This window comes from Amblyomma maculatum, chromosome 1 (genome assembly GCF_055883805.1).
Source record: "Amblyomma maculatum isolate TAMU_Amacu chromosome 1, ASM5588380v1, whole genome shotgun sequence".
Taxonomy (NCBI): Eukaryota; Metazoa; Arthropoda; class Arachnida; order Ixodida; family Ixodidae; genus Amblyomma; species Amblyomma maculatum.
Window position 1 is genome coordinate 173,893,887 of NC_139344.1, and position 12,775 is coordinate 173,906,661.

At 45.5% G+C, this 12,775-nt stretch overlaps 1 long non-coding RNA gene across 2 annotated transcripts in view; it reads left to right on the forward strand.

Moving 5' to 3' along the window:
- LOC146204922 (uncharacterized) overlaps positions 1–12,523 on the forward strand; it is a 133,116-nt gene extending 120,593 nt beyond the window's left edge. The window contains exons 2-4 of one of the 2 annotated variants that reach the window (XR_014703053.1): positions 10,027–10,232; positions 11,157–11,284; positions 12,342–12,523. This is a non-coding gene — a long non-coding RNA (uncharacterized LOC146204922). The remainder of the gene's footprint in view (positions 1–10,026; positions 10,233–11,156; positions 11,285–12,341) is intronic. The other variant, XR_014703047.1, reaches the window with a different exon arrangement.
- The last annotated feature ends 252 nt before the right edge of the window (positions 12,524–12,775 follow it).

A 12,775-nucleotide genomic window follows, 5' to 3' on the forward strand; every position in this document is an offset into this window, starting at 1 on the left:
TCCCGCCGCGGTGGTGCATGCAGTTAAGATGCCCGACTACTGTGCCGGAGTACCCGGGTCCTATCCTGACCGCCGGCGGCTGCGTTTCCATGGAGGCGAAAGGAAGAGGCGTCCGTTTGCTGTGCGATGTCAGTTGTTGCGACTGAAGAAAGAATGAAAAGAAAATGCACACGCCTGCTACTGGCTCTGTAGCTGAGCCACCTGCACTGCCTCGTGCGGACAGAAGAGAAAATAGAGAAGAAAGAAAAAGAAAAGGGAGAGGTAGATCCGCGCCGCAACAGCCGTCGTCCACTACTGAAACGGTAGTGGGTGCAATGACGGCCTACAACAGATAAAAATTCGGTGGCAGGCTAGCCCCAGCCGCAAGCGGCAGTGACCTACCTGTCCCAGCCCCGTAGGGCCAGGCTCAGCCGCCCCTTAAACATGTCAGTGCACATTAAAAATCCCCAGGTGGTCGAATTTACTCTGGAGCCCTCCACTAAGGCACCCCTTTCAGTCTTTCCGCTTTCACTCCCACCTTCATCCCTTCCCTTAAAGGGACACTAAAGACAGCCAAAGATGGTATGAAAAATCTAATAAACTACATTTGGTGACACTGTCGCCGCATATCCAGCAGCAAAAAATCGAATAATTGCTGAGATATTGCGATAAGAAGTTGAGGTTTTTTCTTGTTCCCGCCGGTCGAATTCAAACTGTGGCCTCCAACTACGTAGTTGGAGTTGAGTGACGCACACTATGACTTAAGCGGAGACTCCGTGATAGCTAGCGAGCCGGCGCGGCCCGCGGCGTCGCATCCCTCAAGGGCCAACTTGGCAACAGCGTGCTCGGAATAACGGCCTCAGCCGAAATAAATAAAACGATGAAGAGAGTAATTTACTGAGCGATGGGCCCATAAAGGAAGAAAAAAAAACATAGAGCGCTTGTAATGCACAATACTTTACATGTTTCTCAAGCTTTTGCGCTCCTTCTTGCACTGTGTATAAACAAATCGAGCCCTCGGTCATCGCAACGCTTCCTGACATGTTTACATACAAATCAGATTTAGTTACCAGCAAAATAGCGTCCTCGCTGCTGCGCTTGTCAGTTTTGAAGCTTCGTCGCATTTTTTTCCTTCAAGGTTTGTGCTACAGCTCCGTGTTCAGCGAAAATTACGTCCACGGTAGCAGAACATGACCAAAGTGCCGGCGCCACTACATTTGCCAGCGCTGTGAAATTCCACATGTTAAAATGGATCCAGTGCACAATATAGTGCGCATAGGCATCCAGAACATTAGTTGCAAGACGTGAGAGCAGGCAGCATGCGCCGATGATCAAGAAGTTGTAATTTTTAGACCGGCAGCAGAAACACTTTATTGTAAATGGGGCCATGACATAAAAACTAGAAATATTTCCAAGGTTCTTGTGGCGCGGCGTAGCCGAGCGGTTTTGGTTCATACCATTTCACAAGGAAATAAAGCCAGGAAATAAAGAAAAAAAAAAAAGCGTAGCCGAGCGGTTAGCGCCGAACGTTACGGAGCAAGCAGTAGCGAGTTCGAATCTTACCGCTTCTGGCAATTTTTTTTAGAAATTGATTTTTTTTAACCTTTTGTAATGTATTTCTGGTGCTTCGTTATTTTTAGTTTTTACTTTTTACCCGAGGCCCTTTTTTTTTTTTTTTTTTTTTTGCCGGGCGACGAGCGCACTATATCGACGCTCTCCTTGCTATGAGCGGCAAGTATGCCCTTTTTGTTTACGACGCCTGCAAATAGCACGTTGAAGGTCTTGTTGACGAAGTGTTGGTCAGATGTGCCATGATTTAGTGAACAATTGAATCATAATGCGTTTTTCCTTCGGTACTTAGCATATGTATGCTTTTCGTGGCGTACGTAGCTGCAGTCAAGCGGTCAGGTCGCAGTCGAAGCGGCAACGGCGGCGATATGTTGGCGCAGAAGTGTGAACGAAGGAGTGTGTCGGCGGTGGCGGATTTCGCTCGCTCGTGCCTCCGAATGCTCAAATGGGAACCATCAAGGCGCATCTGCTGCTCCAAGCTCGTAATTCAGGCGCTGCAGGTTGAAACAAACTATCCGAGTGCGCACGAAATGCCTGAGCCGAAACATAACCAAAACTGAAGTGGGCGCCTGTGGCGCCTCCAAGTATATTTTTGTATTTGCCTTGCAACGTTTATGTTGTCTTTTCGCCGTCGTTTACGTATGATAAAAGCGTGTTATCATGTTTGAGAAAAAACGTACTACCGCATTCAAACATACAACGTAATTCGCATTTGTCAGCCTCCGGGATCCCTAGCGCGTCACGTCATTTGTAGTTGCGAGCCTCGGCCGTTTGGCTGTGGTGGCGATACCTGTATTTCTGTTATTCTTCTTTACTATACCTTATAACAGCTCTGTTTTCAGTAAGAGTGGTCTTTTTGTAATCAGGAACTGGCATTCTATCGATGCAAACCCACTTCCTTTCTCTCTTTAGTGTCCCTTTAAGGCGCGGTTCAGGTGTCTACGGAACAAGTGTGACATACACTCCGCCTTTCCTTTCCCGTGAACCAATTATTATTATTATTATTATTATTATTATTATTATTATTATTATTATTATTATTATTATTATTATTATTATTATTATTATTATTATTATTATCATCATCATCATCATCATAGAGGAGTGCCTCAAATCGTCCTGCGATACATTCGCAAGCGTTCCTGTGAATCAGATTCCAGTATGAACTAAGTTTACTCCCAGGGGTCGGAAATTCAAAATGTTGCCGACAGTTTTGCCAAACACTTTTCCTCCGTATACAAACCTCCACATTGCGATTCCGCATGCCTCCCATTTGGTACATCGCGTAAGTCTGTTCTCTTTGACGAGTAGCTGATGACTGCAAGTCTTAAGCGTCTGAGACCATCTTTGTCCCCTGGACCTGATGGCATTCCAGATGCCATAATAAAAGCCTTCAGTTGTATCTTTGTACCAGTATTGACTGCTATATATAATAACTATGAAAAATCCTGACTTTCCTTGCGTGTGGAAAGTGGCACGTATGTTTCCTGTCTTCAAGCCAGGAAACAAATCTCATGTTTCCAATTATCGTCCGATTTCTCTACTATGTCCAACACTTTTCGATTTAGCTTTGCACAACGTATTTTTCTTCCATCTCAAGCATGTCATCATATCGAATCAGCATGGCTTCATATATGGGTCGCTCTACTTCAACTAACTTAGTCACGTTTATGACGTGTGCCTCCACAGCAGTCCTTCAGAGAGGTCAGGTTGACACTGTTGTACTGTGATTTGAGCAAAGCTTTTGACTTATAACTCACTCATTACTCCTTGGAGAGCTTCTACTCTCTGGCATTGAAGTCTCAAGAGTAGCCCTCCTGCGTAGCTATCTCATTGATCGCTCCCGCTTTGTCAGTGTCAATGGACAGACCTCCTTCGTTTACCCTGCGACCAGTGGAGTTCTTTAAGGTTCTGTATTAGGCCTGCTTCTCTTCTTCATTTTTATTAACGACCTTTCCTCCGTGATCAAGAACTCCTCGTTTCTTCTTTATGCTGATATAAAAATATTCAAGGTAATACATTCTTCTCAAGATTGCTTGTCGTTGCTATCAAATATATTTGCTTTCTCTGATTGGTGTGCGAAGAATGGACGTATACCCTCAATCCCTCCAAAACAATGTCTCATTTACTCGTAAAACGTACAGCTTTTTCTACTATTATTCTTTTTCTACCATTATTCAGGGTTGATGAAATTAATGACGTTGGTGTACCTTTTGACCTCACCCTCAGCTTCTCCCCTCATACTAAACGCATTGCTCAGCGGGCTACGCGTACACTCGGATTCATCTGCAGACTTTTGAGAGAATTCTGTACTCCGCTTCCGTTCTTAAAGCTGTATACATGTCTATATGCTTGCCGCTTTTGGAGTACCCGTCGGTTGTTTGGAATGGAATTTGCAAATCGAACTGTGACAAGGTCGACAGACTACAGCAAAAATTGTTACGAATATTTCGATATCGCTTTCCTTGTGCAACTTCCTCCTCTTGCTCCACCGGGAGTAACCCACTGCATCTTCCTTCTCTTAACTGTCGTCGTGTCAGGGTAGATATAATTTTCCTGTACAAACTTCTTCATGGCCACATTATGTGCCCTCAGCTGATAGAGCACGTCCTACAGAGCGTTCCGCGAAAGAGAATGAGGGAATTGAGACCGTTTCATGTTTCTGCGCTTCTGCATTTCCATTCCCCTCTGGACAGAATGCAGAGGTTGTTTAACTCTTTTTGTCCTCACCTTGACATCTTCCGAAACTCGCTCTCTTCATTTATATTGGATGTTCGTAGCGTTGTATTCTAAGCAGAAATCACATATAACTTCCACCTTCTAGCCTAAATAATGTATTTACTTCACTTTTGCTTTTTCTCCTTGTTCAATGCTGTTTTTATCCTGAACTGCTTTTTATCCACTTCGTATTTGTATTTTCACTTTAAACTTTATATTTGATACTTACTGTCCCGCATTCAATTGTATTTCTTTATTTTATTTCCCTGTATTTCTAGCCTGTGTTTTAGGTACCACACATTTCTTGTGTCTGGAATGGCTGCTTATTTTATGTATATTTCTATATTACTATAGTCAATGACTGTTATTTGTTCTTTTTCTATATCTATAATTTTTTTTTCTGTGACAGGCTCTACAATTCTTACACCGTGTCTGCAAGGCATGCTACTCTCTGAGTTCATTCTCTCCGTGACTCTTTTTGTCTCAATTTCATTTCATGTGTTATTTGTTTCTTCTTTTGTGTTCTATCTGTGTGTGTAAAACCTATGTGTTCATTTTTTTAATTTGTGCTGCAGCACGAAGACCATATGGTTGTTCCTGCGCACCTAAATAAAGATTGATTGATTGATTATTATTATCATTATCTGGGGGAACACTGTGCTTCTTTTTCTGCTGCCAATTTTTGTTTGTAGCAAGCAGAGCCCGCAGCTAATGGTTGCAGAAAGGGGGGGGGGGGGGGGGGTGTTCAATGAGAACGGGAAAAATTCAGTTTTCGCCCGAGGACAGACGCTGTTCGCAGAAATGTACTCTTGTTTTATTTATTAATATTGCAAGTGTGGGTATCTCCTTAAGATTGCCGAGAAGCAATTTATTCATTTTGTCATATGGCTTGAACGTTTTCTCGCTGGGATGCGTGCTGCCTGAACGACGCGTACATTACTACTTTTGGCAAACCTCGCACCACAGCCAAGGTCAGCAGGAAAGATGGGGCGGCCATAACAGCAAACCGAGCAGGAGGCCCACTTGCCTCGAGCTCCGTTAATCAGATGTCCGTGCGGGTCTTACAGTATTAAAGCGCAGGCGGGGTTTCTCCGCCTCGTTCCACCTGTACAAGGCCGTGTACGCTCACGAAGCACCCAACTGCCCGCCCGCCTAAGAAAAGCAGACACTCTCGTGCGCGCGATTCACGTACGCGGCGCCAAGCTCCGCCTCAGCACGTGTACATGCCCGCGTTCGTACACCTCTGGCCCAGCCTGCCTCAGAGTCGCAGTCCTCGCTCTTTCCCTAATACCCGGTCGAATTGATAGGCGAGCGTCTCAGTTTCAAACTTTTTGGCACGCGAGTTCGGGGAAACGGAGGATATTACGCGCTGGGTGCGCGTTACGCAATGGTCCCGCACGCGGAGCTCGCTCACCTGTTGCGCGCCTTCTCGCTTCGGGCGTCTGGTCGGGCTCCCGCTTGATTCATTACCGCGTGCGTGCAATTGCGCAGCCATGGCCGCCTCGCCTCATCTGGCGATGCCCTCTCCCAAGGGCAGCCTCTGCGGCACACCCGAGAGTGATAGTCGATCGCCTGGAGCTCGTCCAAGCGGCGCACTTGGCGGTGCTCGGGTGCGCCGAGTCGTTGGCACGACGACGAAAACGCTACGTCATCGGGGAAACTTACACCATTTACCGCCTATATTCGCAGCTGATCTTGGACGCTTTGTTGGCAAACTCTGTGAGCGGACATGCGTGATCATGCAAGCGAAACGCGCGTATGTATGCGTAAAAACGGAGCGACAAGTTAGCGTCGATTTGAGCGAACCATAAGATAATCTAGGACACATGGACACATACATGTCCACCTCCCTAAACAGCCTTCGAACGAGTCAAGCCAGCGGCGCCGACAAGAGCGTCACTTGCGGCGGCGCGTGAGCGTCCTTTAATTTGGGGGCCGCCCAGGGGCAACTCCGTCGCTACACCGCGCTATCAGTGCGTTGCTCACAAGTTATCTCGTGTGCTTTTGTTGCGAAAGGTGAGCGTTCAAATAACGATAAATGGTGTGCTGTGGTGTGCAGCATCCAATACAGGAATTCTCCAGGCACGAAGTTTTAAATGTTTTTTTATTCAGTCCTTTGTCTCCAAAAAGTATGTGCGTGCGTGCGCGGATAATGCTGGGATACCCTCGCACTAATATATATTGTCGGAATATTTTTCCCGCAGCCTTGATTTAGACAGACTGCGTCGATGCGCAAAATCGCTTAGCGTTATTTTCGCCATTGACGAAAACGTGACCTGCTTGTTTGAACTATATGATATCCTGAACAACTAGGGAGAGGTTATAAATCAGAGAAGCTGTTCAGAAAAGTCGCATCATTTGAAAATCAATCTTCTGTTGTTTTTATTTTTTATTTCTTGTGGAAAAAAGAAAACTCCACATTTTCGCCCTTTTTGCCATTCGCAAAGCGCCAGGGCCCCCTAACTGCAATCCAGAACGTAAAGACTGAGTTCATTTGCGAAAGAGTTTGTTTCCGCGGGATCACTTATAGTGTAAGGACACCGCCCATTAAACATTAAGCAAATCACCGATATCGCATATTTCTCATGTACTGAAAAGCAACAGCGTTAGGGCGTTAGTGAAATTACTAAAACATCTTATAGTAGTTTGGAGGTGGACATTCGGCAGTTCTGCGTTCACCAAGACGGAATGCTCCACGCTAGCGACAGCATTACCGGGATAAAAGTAAATTCGAACGCTCCGGTAATATTTTTTAGGTCGCGATCGTACCCTTTGTGAGAACCCAGGTACAACCGCGACTGCGAAATATTTCGACCACTGCAGTGCGCCCCCTTTTCCACATTTATCTTCATCACCCCTGTACGTTATATACACCTGTACTAAACGCACATTGCAACAATCACATTGTTATTGAGCTTTTCAGCTACGCCAGAGCAGCGCTGGCACTTTCACGGACCTGAAAGGGTTATCAGAGTAAGGAAGGTAAGAAATATCATTGCCATATCGAAGAGCGAACTCGTAAAGAAAAAAAAAAAAAAAAAACACTTTTATGAGCAGCGCTCCGCACAAACGCAACCAACCAACTTTAAGCTTGACCTTCGAAAGTGACGTACGTGTTGTACCTTTTTTTTTTTTTGTCGAAATGTATTTTCCAGCTACAACCCGCTTTATGCAATAGCTGTCGCCTTTTCAAGTATATAACGCTATAAGGAACGGAAAAACCTCAACGTTTTGGAGCAGGAAGCCCCTCGATACGGCGGTGGGCCTGCCGATTCTCCACTTCGCTGCCTATCATGCAATGCGACGCGCTTTCTGCTTTAGCGGCACTCTTCTGCTGACATAAAAGAGGTTACAAGGTGGAACTTCACGACCACTGATGTCGGTGGCGCCTGGTAGGTGCGGGATACCGATAAAAGGCGTAAAACGAAATTGCTGAACACATCGGCAATTACTCGTGGCTTATAGCTCTCCCCTGTATAGGCCACTGAAGTGTCGAGCGTGAGCACGTCTCGTAAACTAAGTGGATGCTTTATAAAAAGGGGTAGCGCCAACACACCGATGGAAAATAATCAACACAAAATTTTACTGAACTGCTAAAGGTATTCTTTAAGAATGCACAAAGTGCCACTATAGGTTCTTGACTGTGAAAATGAAGAGGCACAGTGATCTGTAGAAACGACCGTTACAACGCAGCTTAAACCTCATCGCCTTTAGAAGAACTATAGCGTTAAGCAATCTCTCAGTGTTGCAGCAGTACTCATTTGTTTGATTAAAACTCGGAGTAACACAATCGACGGGGCTTCCCAAAATGAGGACAAAACACCTTGCTTTGCATTCTTCGTTTCTCGCTAAGATAAAGCGCGTGCAACGTAAGCAAAGTCGGACACTTGAAAGAACTTCGCTTTTTCTACACGACAAAGGTAACAAAAGGCAACACGGAAGAAAAAAAATTCGTTACCATAGTCGAAAGAGTCAGCATGTGAATCTGCTTTAAGCCTAAACTCTGCGTCAGTGGCTGGTCATGAAGCCGATGAGTCCTTCTCAGATACGCTACTGTAGGTTGCTATACTTTTGCTCACAGCTGAAAAAGTGTGAAATGGATACGCGGACAAGGAATAGAACGACACGGACAGATGCCAACTGGCAACTGAAGTTGATTTGAAAAAAGGCATGTGATTAAGTAGGGACGCAAAAAATAAAAAAAACAACTAAATACACAACGAACGAACAAATAAACAAAGGCGGCCATCTTTATCTGACACGCATACAAATGAAACAAAGGTATAACACCAGATTACCTTTGAAAGTCAAGCGATGCGGCCAAACATTCAAGTTACCTATCAGCCAAACGTACGGCAGTTTGACTGGTGCCGTTTTCACCATTGAGACGCATATAAAGAACTTCCATGATCTCTCGAACAAATTCGTCACGGTGCCTAGAAAGAACTGTAGTTTTCCCAAACAGCGGTGTGCAGTGTTTTTTTCTTCTTCTTTGTCATCAGTTTTAAACACGTGCGCATACAGTTACTCAAGCACTTGTACCGCGATATCTCATCTTGCCCGTTTACCGTCCACCAGCACAGTAGACCTTTCACGTGGAAGGAAATGGCAGCGGCGAGAAAACTTCGCGATAACTTTCGCAGCTTCGTTGTCTATGTGTTGAAAACATTTGCAGATCTGTGCGCCATTCTTACGTAGGGGTCCTAACGGGAGCATGCACGTATGGCGGCGTGGCAGTACGCGCGCGGCGGCAATTCTCCTCTGCTTGCTTGTGCCGGCCACTCCTCAGCCTGGAGGCAAGAGTTGTTTATGGCCCAATTGTGCTCCAAATGATTTCCCAGAAGTATAGAAAGCGTTTCTTCTGTTTGATGCGAGTAAGGCATGCAGAGTGCCAAGACGAAATACATATGCCAGGAAGTTAATCAAAAAGGCCAATTTACCCTCGCATTTTCTCACGCACTCAGCTGAGATCCTTTTGTATTTGCGTACACTGTAGATGAGTCGCGCTGAATTTCTTTCTCGTAATGAGCCAACATTGCTCGCACATGCAAGAATGTCACTGATGTCTTGTAGACGAAGCACGCATTTGGGACGTTCACGCCATTACATTATCTGCCTTGTCATATATGATCGTACACGGAGAAGCATCAGGATATCTGCATTTTGCGCAATAGAACTAAAATTTACTGGCAGAATTCACACCAGCGAACAAGGCAACATGCCTTAGTCTATAGCTTTAATCAAGAACAAGAATATTCATCTGCTGTATAGTGCGAAAAGAAGCCAGACTCACGGTTATTTAAGGCATTAAAGAAATACAAATCTTTAATTTTTATTTCCCCATTGTGATAGTATTCCTGAAACGTGTGCTGCATATACTGCCGTTTAGATTTTTCCTTTTGTAATTTGTAAATCATGCCACCCAACAGATGTCATCTTTATCGACGCAACGCGCACGTTTTTCTCCCTGCAAGCAACGACTTTTTGTCTAAATGCAAAAGTTGTGGCACAGAATTCCTGTCTTGCTGTGAACCACGATTGCATTTTGATCATGTGAGGCAAACTGGGCCTGTTTTAGTGTTTCGGCGAGTCCAGCGTCAATTCTGCGTCCACTCTGTTTCAGGCACAAGTGCGTATTCGACATTTACGTCCCCTCTCCGCCCTTCTTCCCCGCTTCCTTTGACGTGCACGCACAATCGCACACGGGCGGACGTTTCTGTTATTTTCGCACACCCCACACTTTTTTTTTCTTCTTTTTAGGGAATCTTGGAGCGAGGTACAAGGCACACCTCCACGTAGCAAGTTACCGTTCCGTGCCCTTCCAAGCTACCGCGCGTGGACTCTCTTCACCACGTAATGACCGGATTACCGGTCGTTCTCAATGACGTGGGAGTTGTTCTTCGGCGTCGGTGGCCGGCGCCTTTCCGCTCGGCGCTCGGTTCTCAGCCTTCGGATCACCTTCGCTGGTAAGTTGCGGAATCATCTCGTGTACGCTGAAGACCTCGCGAAAAAGACGCTGTACGTTCCCTTCGTCCATTATGAACGAAGCGCGACGGCTCAGGGCGCGGAGTAGCCCTCGCTGAAAGAAAGTAGGGCTCGCGCGGGAAACACCTACTTAACTACTTGCTCCTGTCACACCGGACGCTAGTTAAACCGTTATTTCCGCTGCGAGCTTTTTCGTGCCGTTCTCGAAACAAGAAAGGAATACGAGAGCCCTGCCTATAGAAAAAAGCTGTAAATTGGCTTTGAAAGTTAAAAGGAAGAGATAATTAAGCCTTGCTAGAAACGACCTCTGGATAGCGCTTTCGTGAGAACCTGCAAAATTGATTATTCTCGCCAAATTAAAGCACGGCGGATGCGTATGAGAGTAGACGGATGCAGAGCTATAGCCAAGCACCTGAGATGAGGCGGCCCCATGGCACATGCGCGGCAGTCCCTCCTTGGATTGGGTAGGGTAAGTCTCTGCTATGTCCCCCTGCTATGATAACTAGGTCCATCGATCCCAAGGTCTGTTGTCTGTTCTTAGTTACATTCGCTCTCACCCAAAAGATAGAAACGTGATAGGCATCAAATACGGCGCCATCTGCATTTATCTGCAATGGACTGGGGCAGTAAATTGGTGCTATGATTAGCCATGCCCGATAAGGCTAATAAAAATTGAAATTTATGACCTGGTCACAGATACGTCGATTAAAAAAAGTGCTTTAAAATCCAGAAATGAACCATGTTACTTAATGATAAATTTCGTCTTATTTAAATATTTTCTGCTCTTATAAACAGCACCTGTCACTCACATATACCAGGAGGAAGGGGTTCAGCTTAATTCAAGGTGCATAAACTTGTAGCCTGTTTAATTATAGTGTATGCTTGAGCCTCTTGTCCCCTTCCAGGGTAGGGAATTTCGGAGACACGCAGGTCCGGCTGTAGGCGAAGAAGAAACGCTGGCTGTACTTCCCTTGACAACAGGACGGTTCCAGAAGCCAGCCTCAGCGATGCGGGAAATCATGGAGGCGCCAACGTATAGTGCTTTGCAATTTTTCTCTATGAACTACTGCTACAGGAAAGAAGACTGAAAGCGTACTTGTGGCCCTGTTACAGTTCAAATATATAAAAAGTCAAAGCTAGAAAAAAAAAAAAAAACTTTGAATGAATAAACAAACCATCCTCCCTGCGGAAAACTATATGTGCCCTCATCCCGCCTTGCACTTACCCCCTCCCTCCCTCATAACTTATACCCCAGTCAAGCGTGCAAGTTAAAGTGCACTTCCGCGGAGTGCACTTCGCAGCTTGAAAGAGACTGTACGCTACGCAGTGCTAAACGGAAAAGCGGAGTACACTCGCATAAGCACTCGTTGGTACGAAACTAGCTAGCAACTGAAAAACATGTTTTAAAAAAGAAATTGGAACCTCCAAGCGCGAAGTTCAGGGAACTGCTTTTTAAAGTAGTAAAACATTTAAAAAATGCTTAAAATTTGACACCGGGCCATGATTCATAGACCCGTTATCAACGAACACCATGAACAATAACAACCGCCCCCTAACTGAAAATGGCGTAGCCGCAATGGCGCACCACTCATAACGTGGAAGTTGCGTACGCGGTTACATCACGTTTTTGTTATTTGATATTTTGCCCGTCGCTATTATAAAACATTTCATCAAATGCAAATATGTACAAAACACGTAAAATCAACTTGTATACATATCTTATTACATAATACATTTGTGACGAAGAAATTTCTGCCGGCGAGGCTACGCGCTCAGCCCTCGAAGTCTGTTTTGTGAACGCACTACGACCTGAGTGCACACTTTGTCAAGTGCACTTATGTTACGCTGTTTAGCAGCGGTAAAGTGCACTTTTCGTAAGTGACACTCGCCGTAAGTGCACTTTATTTTGCGCGCTTGACAGGGGTATTAACTAGACAGGACGAAGTAGCCCTTAGAAGGATAACGGCTGGTGCGGTCATGTGCCGATGGGGCTCTCAAGACCTAGAAATGACCGACCACCTGCCCGAAGTGTTCTACACCGGCTGCAGAGGTGTATGTTCACCACCTGCTGTGCTGTGGACTTTGTGCAGGGACAAGGGCGTCAAGGACACGAATTCTCCAGGAAGTGCGACTGTCGGTGACGAGGGAGGAGGATTTCTCGAAGTGGCTAACGGACAACACTGGAAGCAAGAGCCTTATCCGGTTTCTGGATGAAAACACTTTACATGATTTTCTATAGTATGCCTTATGGAAAGTTTGCGAAGTAAACAAAAAAAAATCAAAATTTCCCTTTTTCTTCGCTTCTTCCTGAGTGGTCTGCTGTTTAAGACCGGTATCACATCGTGAGACGTTAGAGAAGGCGTTCAGTAACGTTAGAGGGCAATTTAAGACAATCGGACTATTCAGCGGGCACGAATATCTCCGCGAACGGGTGTTTTGATTTTAATTCTCCACGAAATCCTATCTTGAGGTGGTCATCGCTCGCCAAGCAGAACAAGGGTGAAAGTATGAGCCAGCAATAGCA